The sequence below is a fragment of the Cebus imitator genome, unplaced genomic scaffold (assembly GCF_001604975.1).
Source record: "Cebus imitator isolate Cc_AM_T3 unplaced genomic scaffold, Cebus_imitator-1.0 Scaffold25, whole genome shotgun sequence".
Lineage (NCBI taxonomy): Eukaryota > Metazoa > Chordata > Mammalia > Primates > Cebidae > Cebus > Cebus imitator.
The window spans coordinates 433,610-445,460 of NW_016107340.1; the positions used below are offsets into that span (position 1 = coordinate 433,610).

General features: G+C 40.4%; 1 long non-coding RNA gene across 1 annotated transcript; it reads left to right on the top strand.

The window, feature by feature from the left end:
- Nucleotides 1–10,055: 10,055 nt before the first annotated feature.
- Nucleotides 10,056–11,715, top strand: LOC108300149. The gene is made up of 3 exons (XR_001823273.1): nt 10,056–10,139; nt 10,467–10,530; nt 11,390–11,715. It is a non-coding gene; the product is annotated as an uncharacterized LOC108300149 (long non-coding RNA).
- The last annotated feature ends 136 nt before the right edge of the window (nt 11,716–11,851 follow it).

Consider the following 11,851-nt stretch of genomic DNA (forward strand, 5'->3'; position numbering starts at 1 on the left):
AACCATCAGATCTCAAGAGAACGTACTCACTATCACAAGAACAGCATGGGGGAAACCACCCCCATGATCCAGTTACCTCCACGTCATTCCTTGACATGTGGGGATGATGGGGATTACAACTCGTGATGAGATTTTGGGTGGAGACACAGCTAAATCATATCACTTATTTTAATTGTTCTTTTTTAGAATTTCCAGTATTTGAATTAATGAATGGCTTTTGTTTTGGAGGAGAACAGAACTCAACAACACAACCACAAATGGCTGCTAACTTCACAAGGAGACAGCCAGAGCTATGTGGACTTCTTGGAAATATACAACACAATCTTTCAAGTATTCTTGTCAAGACATCAGCTCTGAGTCTGATCAAGTCTTAGATCTAACTAAAAGTATGCAAGAAATACACAGGGCATGGAAACATGTTGAATGACACCATGAGTATAATCAGCAAAGTCCAGCCTGTAGGAAACTCCATAGGGAAAATAACCAGAATTCTTCAACAAATGAGGGAAAGAATCAATAAAATCAGAGACTTAAAAGGCACCAATTAAAATCGTCTATGGACCTTGCTAAAGACATCACACTACCTGAATTTAAAACATACTACAGAACCAAAACAGCATAGTACTGGCATGAAGACAGACACATGGACCACTGGAACAGAATAGAGAACCCAGGAATAAATTCACATATTTACTGCCAACTGACTTTCAACAAGGCACCAAACATTCACTGGGGAATGAACAACCACTTCAATGAATGGTACTGGGAAAACTGGTTATCCATAAGCGAAAACATGAACCTAGACCTCAATCCCTCACCACACAAAATTCAAATCAAAATGGATTAAAGACTTAGCTGTAAGACTTGAAACTATGAAACTGCTAGAATAAAACATTGAGGAAACTCTATAGGACATTATTCTGGCCAAAGATTTTCTTGGGTAAGATCTCAAAAGCAGAAGCAACCAAAGCAAAAATAGACAAATGGGATTACATCAAGCTAAAAAGTTTTTGCAGAGCAAGGAAACCATCAATGGAATAAAGATACAACCTATGGAATGAAGATACAACCTATAGAATGAGAGAAAATATTTGTAAACTATTCATTTGACAAGGGATTAATAACCAGAATATATAAGTAGCTCAAACAACTTAGTAGCAAATATATATATATATATGAAAAATAGCAAATATATATAAAATAGCAAATATATATATAATAGCAAATATATATTTTTAATAGCAAATATATATATATACTTTTTTTAAATGGGTGAATGATCTGAATAGATACTTCTTAAAAAAACATACAAATGGCAAACAGCTATATGAAAAATGCTCAACATCACTAATTATCAGGAAATGCAAATCAAAACCACAATGAGATATCATTTCACTTCAGTTAAAATAGCTGTTATCAAAAAGAAAGAAACACATATGCTGGTGAGAATGGGGAGAAAAGGGAACTCTTCAATGCTCTTGGTGGGAATGTAAATTAGTACAGCCACTCTGGAAGACAGCATAAAGTTTCCTCAAAGAACTAAAAATAGATCTAACATATGATTTAGCAATCCCACTGCTGAGTATATATCCAAAAGAAAGGAAATCAATATATTAAAGAGATACTTGGCAGGGCCTGGTGGCTCACGCCTGTAATCCCAGCACTTTGGGAGGCTGAGGCAGGCGGATCATGAGGTCAAGAGATCGAGACCATCCTGGTCAACACGGTGAAACCCCATCTCTACTAAAAATACAAAAAATTAGCTGGGCATGGTGGCACGTGCCTGTAANTACTCAGGAGGCTGAGGCAGGAGAATTGTCTGAACCCAGGAGGCGGAGGTTGCAGTGAGCCGAGATCGCGCCATTGCACTCCAGCCTGGGTAACAAGAGCGAAGCTCCATCTCAAAAAAAAAAAAAAAGAGAGAGATACTTGCGTGCCCATGTTTATTGCAGAACTATTCACAATAGACAAAGTATGGAATCAACCTAAGTGTCCATCAGTGGATGGATTTTTTTTAATGTGGCATGTATATAAAATGGAATACTATTCAGCCATAAAAAGAGTAAGATCCTGGCCAGGCACAGTGGCTCATGCCTGTAATCCCAACTACCTGGGAGGCCAAGGCAGGAGAATTGCTTGACCCTGGGAGGCAGAAGTTGCAGTGAGCCAAGATTGTGCTATTGTCCTCCAGCCTGAAAGACAGAGTGAGACTCTGTCTCAAAAACAAAACAAAACAAAAAATACAAGAATAAAATCCTGTCACTTGAAACAACAGAGAAGGAGCTGAAAGTCATTATGTTAATTGAAATAATCCAGTCAAGGAGCTAAACAGATGGTTCTTATAGAGGTAGAGGGTAGAAAGATTATCAGAGGCTTGAAAGACTAGGGTGCAGGGGATGAAGAGAGGTTGGCTAATGGGTGAAAAAAATACAGTTAGAAAGAAGGAATAAGTTCTATTTTTGATATCACAGCAAGGTGACTGTAGTTAATAATTTATTGTATATTTCAGAATAACTAGAAGAGAAGATTTGCAATGTTCCCAACACAAAGAAATGATAAATATTTGAGGTCATGGATATTCTAAATAACCTGATTTGATAATTACACATTGTATGCATGTATCAAAATGTCACATGTAGCCTATGAATATGTATAATTGTTACATAACAATAAAAAATAAATAAAATTTTTGATCCTTATTTAAATCTTGATTCAAATAAATTTTTAAAAAAGATTTATGAGGCAATGGAAAAAAATGTAAACACTGGCTGAATATTTGATGCTATCAAGGCAATTATTTTTTAAAATGTAAGAGCTAATGGAGAAAATATAAGTACTGAATATTGATATTAAGAGAATTATCTAAGTGATGATAAAATTGTAGATATTTTTAAGAGTTTTAGTCTTTTACATTTACTTATTAAAATATTAACAAATTAAACAGTGTAATGGGGATTTGCTTCAAAATAATCCTTGCCTGGGGTAGAAGTAGGTGGGAGAATATATTGGCCATGAGTAGATATGTTGAAGCCAGGTAATGAGTACATGGATTTATTTTTTTTTTAATTTTGATGCTCTTACAAATTGATTTTTTAAAAATCAACCTAACTGAAAAATGAGTAAAGGGTATAAATAGGCAATTCATGAAATAAAATGCATGATCAAACAACACGTGTAAAAGTGCTCAACCTAGCTAGCAAGGAAAACGCAATGAAAGATCACTAAGAATGTGGGGAAACAAGTATTCCCTCTGGTACTACCACACTGATGGACAATTTGACAAAAATTTTTCAAAACGTACAATTTGCATTTTCCTAAACCCACCAGTTTAGCTTCTAGATATCTATATTAGATAAACTGTCAAATATGTAGACAAAAATATGAGTTTATTGCAGCTATTTTTAGAATAGTGAAACCCTAGAGAGGCAAACTAAATATCCATCAATGGAGGAGTGCTTCACAAAAAGAAGTAAACAAAACATGGTGTATTCACACAATGGATCCTTTGCAGCAGTTCAAAAGAAACTATGTGGGCCAATGTGGTAAAGAAATCCAAGATACTGTTCAGTGGAAAAAGCATGTTGCAGAATAATGTATTCCGTTTTATCCTATTTCTGTAAAAACTAAACTAAACTAAAACATGTAGAATAAACCCCTCAAAAAATGAGATATTTGTAAATGTTTACATATATGCATAATTTTTTATGGGATTTATGTGTTCAAGACAAGCATCTGCATGAGAATTCCTGCAAAGTTGCTGACAGCCATGTATGAGTGACAGGCATCAGCAATCATTCACCACCAGAATCAGGGAAATGAATCATCCCAGGCTTTGTTCTTTGTAGAACAGCGCATTTTCCTCTGGCCTCCCCTCTTCTATATCAGGGGATTGTTTCAACTGCAGTCTCTGGGCTGAAGGACCCACTAAATTTGGCCTGATTCCTGTCTTGGCAGGCTGCCATGACCAGGGTGATAGAGAAGTATTTACAAGTGTCAGATCCCAGGAACATTTTCTTTGTTCTGTCTGATAAAGCCCAGAGTCAGATAGGCAGAGTGGTGACAAGAGCTCTGGGCAAGGAGTCAGCCAGCCTAGGATCTGGTCTTGGTTCCATCACGAACCTAGCTGTGTGAGCTTGAGCCAGTCATTTGAGGTTTTCTGAACATGCAAAGTAAATCGGTTAGCAGTGATTCCCTCAACCCTTGTGTCTGGGGAAGTTGTTTTGGAATGAAAGTAGTTTTTGGCCTGAGTACCCATTCTCAGAATATGTTCTCTCAAGCAGAGTGAGAAAGAAGTGAAAGGTCATAGCTGTGATTGGCATAGAACTGAGGCCAGATACTAACAAAGAAAAAGGTCAACACTGATATGCCATCACCAGGGAGAACAAGTAAATTGACCCTTGGAACCAATTATTGTGGGGCTGCCTGGAGTACTGTATTGAAAAGGATTTGAGCTAAACTTAAGCTCAGAGGAATTCTGTGATCCATTAATAATGTCTGCTACAGGTGAGGGAGATAGAACAAGGTAAGAGTACACTAGATTTTTGCCACTCCTGCACCCAATTAGCACATTTAGGTTTCTATAGCCATGAACCCATGAACCTAATGCAAAGTAGGATGAAATCTCTTTAGAAAGAAAATTTCAGGAAGCAGGCTCATTTCGGATATAGTTAGCAAATGAGAGAGCAGCAAATCAGGATGCCTGAATTCTGTTCTTTGGACCATCACTAGATAATAATCTTGGACAAACCAACCACATGTTGGAATCCCTACATTCTGGCTCCTATGGCCTGAGGCATGGTAAGGAAGGTACTGAAGGGTCTTTACAAGTGGAGGTGGTTTACGGACAAGCCCTGGTAATCCTGCAGCCACAGAAAGTGCTTCTCATGGGCAGTTTGGTACAGTTTGGTCTTATTTTAATTAATGCTGTAATTTTAACATATAGTAAATTATGTATTTTCCACTATGACATATTAAAAAGGGCAGCAAAAAGTAATCAAAAGAAAATTACCTGTATTCTTATCATTCAGATCCAACATTGGACACCTTGTATTTCCTGGACACAAAGAGAATTTGATGTCAATATTTTCCTTAATAAGTAGTAAATGTACTTTTTTAAATCTCATGTTGGAAAAGTAAAGCACAAACCAGGAGAACTGGGATATGCAAAAAATTCACAAAAATAATTATTTAATGAAATTAATTGGTAATAACTGCTTGTCATTATTTCTGAGTGGTGAGCCAGGGCCAGGTTAAGGTAATGCTCCTTTTGCTATTGTCACTTCTAAGTTTGCATATACAATTGAGGGAAACCAGGGTCTTCTATGAAATGACATGCAAAAATGAGTAAGGACCAGAAAGTCACAGTAAAAATACATAAACTATTTTTTAATTGCGTTTAACATTGCTACATCCTCTATTCAGTAAAACAAAATAAAAATCACTTGCAAATGCAAAGGCAAGCCATAGGATTCCTTTCAAAGGTCAGAGGATGGAGCAGTGTTGTATACTGTACTGGTTAAGAGTAGTGGCTCTGGGCCAGGCACGGTGGCTTATGCCTGTAATCCCAGCATTTTGGGAGGCCAAGGCAGGTGGATCACGAGGTCAGGAGTTCAAGACCAGCCTGGCTAAGATGGTGAAACCCCATCTCTACTAAAAATACAAAAATTAGTCAGGCATGGTTGCGGACACCTGTAATCCCACTACTTGGAAGGCTGAGGCAGGAAAATCGCTCAAACCCAGGAGGCAGAGGGTTGCAGTGAGCCGAGAACACACCACTGCACTCCAGCCTGGGTGACAGAGCAAGACTCTGTCCCAAGAAAGAGAGTAGTGGCTCTGAAGTCAGACTGGCTGGTATCTTGGCTTCCCCAACTAACGAGGATAATAAGCTACAGACCTCATAGAATGGTTGTGAGGAGTAATTGGATTAGTAGGTGTGAAGTTCTTTGGACTGTGCCTAGCACATAGTAAGCACTCAATAGGTCTTGCAATTTTTTTTTTTTTTTTTTTTTTGAGACAGAGTCTCACTCTGTCAGCAGGCACTAGGCTGGAGTGCAGTGACGCGACCTCGGCTCACTGCAGCCTCCGCCTCCCAGGTTCAAGCAATTCTCCTGCCTCAGCCTCCCAAGTAGCTGGGACTACAGGTGCTCGCCACCATGCCCAGCTAATTTTTTTGTATTTTTAGTAGAGACAGGGCTTCACCATGTTGGCCAGGGTGGTCTAAATCTTGCTATTAAGATGCATCCTGTTGAGCCAAACATGATGAAGATCATTACTGCCACATGGTCTTACCCTCTTCATCCCAGTGAGCCATTTTGTCTTAGGTTAGATGAGTTTAACACAAATTCATTTTATTTATTGTTCAGATACTACAGGCGATTGCTCATGAAAACCCTTTGTGGGAGGTCTTTGAGAGTGGAGAAACCTGAGGCTCCGGGACTTGAAAATTGTTTGCCCAATATTGCAGAGCTCACGACTGGGGAGATCTGACTCTATCATCTTCCTCCTTGCTCCCTCCGTTTTCTCCCTTTCTTCTCCTTTCTCAGCGTCACCGAGGTGCACGCAATTTGCCTTTGCCCCTGCTGTTCCTGGGGTGTCCCCTGCTCCCCGATGCTCATCTAAACCCAAATGTGACCTGACTCCAAGTGCAATAGGAAAGGAGAGAGAGGAGCAACCAGCACAGGCTGAAATCATGAAGAAACAAAAGGAGGTGTACGCTGGACCTTGGAGGATGTGTGGGATGTAGGATTTAGCTAAACGCTAAGTGGAGAAATTGGGCCTGGACTTGAAGAGGGATGGGAAGAGTTGATGGATGCCAGCAGTGACCAAAAATAGGCCATTGATCTGTAGAAGGTGGGATGTTAACTTGGCTACAGAAGCCCAGGTCTTATTATGGAAAAACAAATGATGTGCCTGCCCTCAAGGAATTATCTAACGGGGGATTTAGAAACCAAAAAAAATTAATAATTTCTCTTTAATAATTCCTCATGCCCAGGCAAGATACCGGGCACAGCATAGTTTCCAAATTCACCAGACTGACTGGCTGCCATTGTTTTTAACTCAGTTGAGAGACTCCAAACCTTTCCATCTGCTGGCTCCTTCTTTGTACACTAAGGCCACATTTTCCATTTGCCTTCAAACAGTTTAACATTTTTGCTGCATTACTGAGGCCATTTTAATTTATCACTTTGTTTTAAAGCACTGCACCATCCAAAAATAGCACAAAATTACTCATTCTATTCAAGGGTAGATGGTACTGCAGCCTTACATGAGACATGTAATCTTTCACTGATTGGGCCAGTGTGAATACAGGCCTGGTTTTCTGAGTTCTAACAGTCACGGATGGAAGCTGCTTGTTTTTTGAAGCAACTTTTAGCTTTTTTGCCACCAGAGCCACTGAAGAATGTCTGACCAGCCACAGAGAGAAGCTGTGCAGCTGGGTTCTGAATTCCTTCCTTGTCTAGAGATCCAGGCGGGCTGAAATATTTTAGAAAGAGTTGACTTACCAAACTTTCTTCTGGTTTTCCGCAATGTCATTTTGTGTTCCTAGTTTTAAAATGTTTAGTTTTACATTGGATTTTTGTGTTTTGAGCCTACAAAGAACTGGAATTAAGATTTCACTGGAGCCTGGCAGAATGATTTCAAGGGAGAATTCCTTGAGAAATCGAAATCAGGACTGGTTTTTCCAAAAGTTTCGTTGGGATTATTTGTGATGGCTTATTTTTATAATGAGTTCAGCTCCCCCTTCTCCTTGCCTTCTGCCTCCCTTTTGTATGCATAAGACAGCCTCATTTTTGTGCCTGTCTTAAAAATCACCGTAATGGAATATATATGAGGATTAGGCATAGAAATGTCAGGCCTTATTAAATTTCAGTAGTCAAACTTGCCGTTGTGTTTCCCATTACCTCTCCAGTCTTTGCAACTTTCCAGAGAGAAAGGAAGAATTCTCCATGTCCCATAGGAAATGTACCCTCCCCCAGTTTTAGCAGAACCTTGCCTGTTGTCAGTCATTACTGGAAGACTATAATGTTTTCCACTTTCACTGACTTTTTAAAAATTATATTACAGAAAAGACCTTTGGGTGATTCATGCAATCAAATTCTGTTAGGGAGGAGAAAGTCTAGCTGTCAGTGGTATTATTAAATGCCCGGTGTAAAACCACAGAATCTGGGCATTCATAGCTCCTCTCCCCAAGGAGCTCAGCGGGCTTTGGATGCATTACTTTCCTTTATTCATCCTCACAAGGGAACTCGAAAAGGAAGTGGGGGGGGGGTCAGGCTTCTTTAAACAATCTTCCTAGCATCTGTAGCTGCTATAGTGTGTGTAGGACAGTAGTTCCTCCCCGACCCCCGTAATCCACAGTTTTGCTTTCTGTGATTTCAGTTACCTGCAGACAGCATTGTACAGTATTTTGAGAGAGAGAGACCACATACATATACATTTTATTAGAGTGTATTGTTATGATGGTTCATTTTATTTTTAGTTATTGCTGCCAATCTCTTTCTGTGCCTAATGTGTGAATTAAACTTTATCATAGGTATGTGTAGAAAAAAATCTATAGTCTGTATAAAGTTCTGTACTATCTGCAGTTTCAGGCACCCACTGGGGGTCTTAGAACATACCTCTGCAGATAATGGGGGCTACTGTTTACAGATTGTTTTTCACTCTAGGTTCCTCCAACTAAGTAGAAATGTGGAGACTCGACAAGGTTTAGAAAAAACCTGAAATAGCTATTAAAGGTAGAGCCACCAGATGAGCGCAGCTGTCAGAGTTTGAAGGCATCCCTGCTTTTGGAGCTGGCAAAGACCTAAGGAATCCACTGTGAGGAGAGAAGGAGGGGGCAGGGACACATGCAGGTGATTTAGGAGCCTGAGGATGCACCTCGCCCCGAGGCAAGCTCTCCCACCCTCTGCCGCCAAGGAGAGTGCTGGCACATCTCTCTGGCAGTCTTCCACTTTAAAGAGCTAATCTGCTGGTTGTCACTCACACATCTACCTGTAGGCTGCCAGGAAGAATCTGGGTCAGTGGGAGTTTTTAGCTGTAGAAGCAGCCAGACCAGGTCACAAACTATGGTGAGTACACATCTCACCTGGTGGTCAGAATGACCATGAGCACCCTTAAGAGAAAAGGCTGTCATACCAAACTTATTACTAAGCAAAACGTAAACCCAGCCCCTTTGACATCTGTAGTCCCTCTGGAAAATTGGTCACCACGCTCATGTGTGCATGCACACACACACATACACACACACACACACACACACACACGCACACACACACCCCTATTGCCAAGCTCTTATTAGCCCCCAATTCACTTTGCTCACCTACTTTGCAGAAAAGATTTAATAAATCCTTTAAGGCTATGTCGCCTCTCCCAGGGCCATTTGCATTTATAAAAGAACCAATAAATAAAACCATTATTTTACCTAAGAAATCGGCAAGCCAGGTGGAGCAGGCATTTAAGCCATAGTAGATCCCTCATCTAGACATAGATTACACCAGAGTGTATGGAAAAATTCTGTACCTATTCAACATGCAGAGCAGAGGAACAGCATGGAGACCGGCATGGAGGAGAACTGAATTCTCAGAGGGCTGCCACCAACTCAGCAGTGAGGGGCTCAGACCCTTCACCTCTCTGGGTGTCCATGTGCTTCTCTGTAGAATGAAGGGTGGGAAGAAGAACCAGTCCCCACCACTCCTTCCACCACCTCCTCTCCTCATCTCTCTTCCTTTTCTCTCACTGTTGGGGCGGCTGTGTGGATATCAGAGTTCAGCTGCACAAGCCAGAGTGGGAAGTTTTGCCTGATTGCCAGTTTTCTTCAGAATTTCTCTACAGGTTGAGTTAGGGAGCAGCAAGCTGGTGGCAGCAGGGAACAATTGTGTGTTGTGCTTTCCATAACATGAGCTCCACCTCTTCCAAGCCACTCTTTTCTCCAGTACTGACGAGCTGATCTCCAACATACCTGCTGGTCTAGTTTCAGGATTAGCCCTGTGGTCTGACCCACTGGCTACTCCAGATGGATCTCTCTCCAACCCCTTCTGTGCATTGGGCCTTCTCTCTGGGCAGAAATACACCCGGAAAAGGACATAACTAAACCAGTTTTATCAGAGCAGGCTGCCTGAGAGAGATCAAGCAGGGCACAGGTAAAAATGTTAATAAAAAATTAAAAATAGAACCTGCAGAACAGGTATTGCTCTTTTTCAGTGAGCAGAAGCCTGGTGCCAATATCACAGTGATCCCTACCAATCTGATGAGTGTGGGGAAGGCCACAGAAGAAACCATGCTGGTGTGATGTGTGTTATTTTAATGTTTCTGAAATCCTGTTCTTAGTTTGCACACCTTGTCTGAGGCTCCAATGTTATCCAGATGATTCACCATCTAATGCTGTTGGCTTCAACATGGATTTAATGGTAATTAAACCAAGTGCATGCTATGTGAAGATTTATTCACTTGGAGGTCCTTCAGTGCAGGCCACCAGGTTTGCCCCTGGGCTCCTGCCACAGCTGATCAGGTGCTAGGTGCTAAGGATATGCAGTGAGTTCCTTCCCTCTGCTCAGGGGCAGGTGTATGGATGGGTAACTTTAATATGATGTCGGATACAGAGAGGGCCAAAGCAGCATGAAGGAAGGCTCTTGACCTTCCAGGTGGTGAGCTGGGGACCTCAGGGAGATAGAGTGAGATGCAATTTGCAGGATGAAAGGAGTTACCCAGGTGAGTGGGAGGAAGAGAATGGCATTCCCAGCAGAGGGAGCTCTCTTTTTGTATATTGTGGACAGGAAGGAAGTGGGAGATGGGAGGTGGGAAGAAGGTGGTCAGAAGGAAGAAAAGGGATTGCATTCTCTCCCTTTCCTATTCCCATCTGCACTCTTTTTCCTGCAGAAATGGAGAGAGAAGAAACATATCTAGGGTTGGTTTTTATCAGCTCAAAGGAGGTAGAATAAATTTGGAGTACTGTTTCTAACAGCAACAAAACAAACACATCAGAAAACCCAACGTGCACACAACCTGAATATTCATAGGAAAATGCTTAAACAAATGTACATTCATATATATTATGGAATAATATGTAGTAATTAAAAAAAAGGTAGCTCTATATGTACAGAGAGATCCCCAAGAAATATTAGCAAATAAAAAGCAAGTAATAGGAAAACATATATAGTGTATATGTTCCCATTTATGTAAAGAAATATGTGCATCTTACTTGCATTCATGCATTTTTGTGTATTTATATACATACACATATATAAACACATAGGAAAAGGGTCTGGAAAGATTCTTCTGTGGAGGGAAGTGGGATTGGAGGATGGCAAAGGACTTTCACTTTCTGCTCAATTCACTTCTATATTGTTTATATTTTTACCTGAGCTTATATTACTGAGGTAATGTTTTTTAGTAGGGGAGAAAGCAATTGGATGGATGTGAAGCTCTTCAAAGGAGACCTACAAAGTCATCTTTGTTTTGTTCTTTCTTCTCATGTTTCTGCATTCTGGGCATTCTCCTAAACTGGGGAGAAACCAAAATGCCCAGAAGTTCAATTCTGCAACTGTCATCATCCAAAATGCCAAATGAGGGAAGCAAAGTGTGCTGGATTCTATATGGTTCAGAAGGGGTGGTTAATTTGATTGACTCTCGGGAGCTCTTTTTCTAGTGCTAAGTAATGCTAGGGAGCCCATATGTGATCATCTCTGAATAAATAAAGAAGTGAAATTGCAATTGAAATAAATAATGACTCAACTTTAATGCTCTTATAGAGAATATAAGCTAAATTACCATGTGAATTTAAATTGTGTCAGAGGCACATTACCCCAGTGGCAATATTTTCTAAAATGTCTTTTCATTTTTTTTTTTTTTTTTT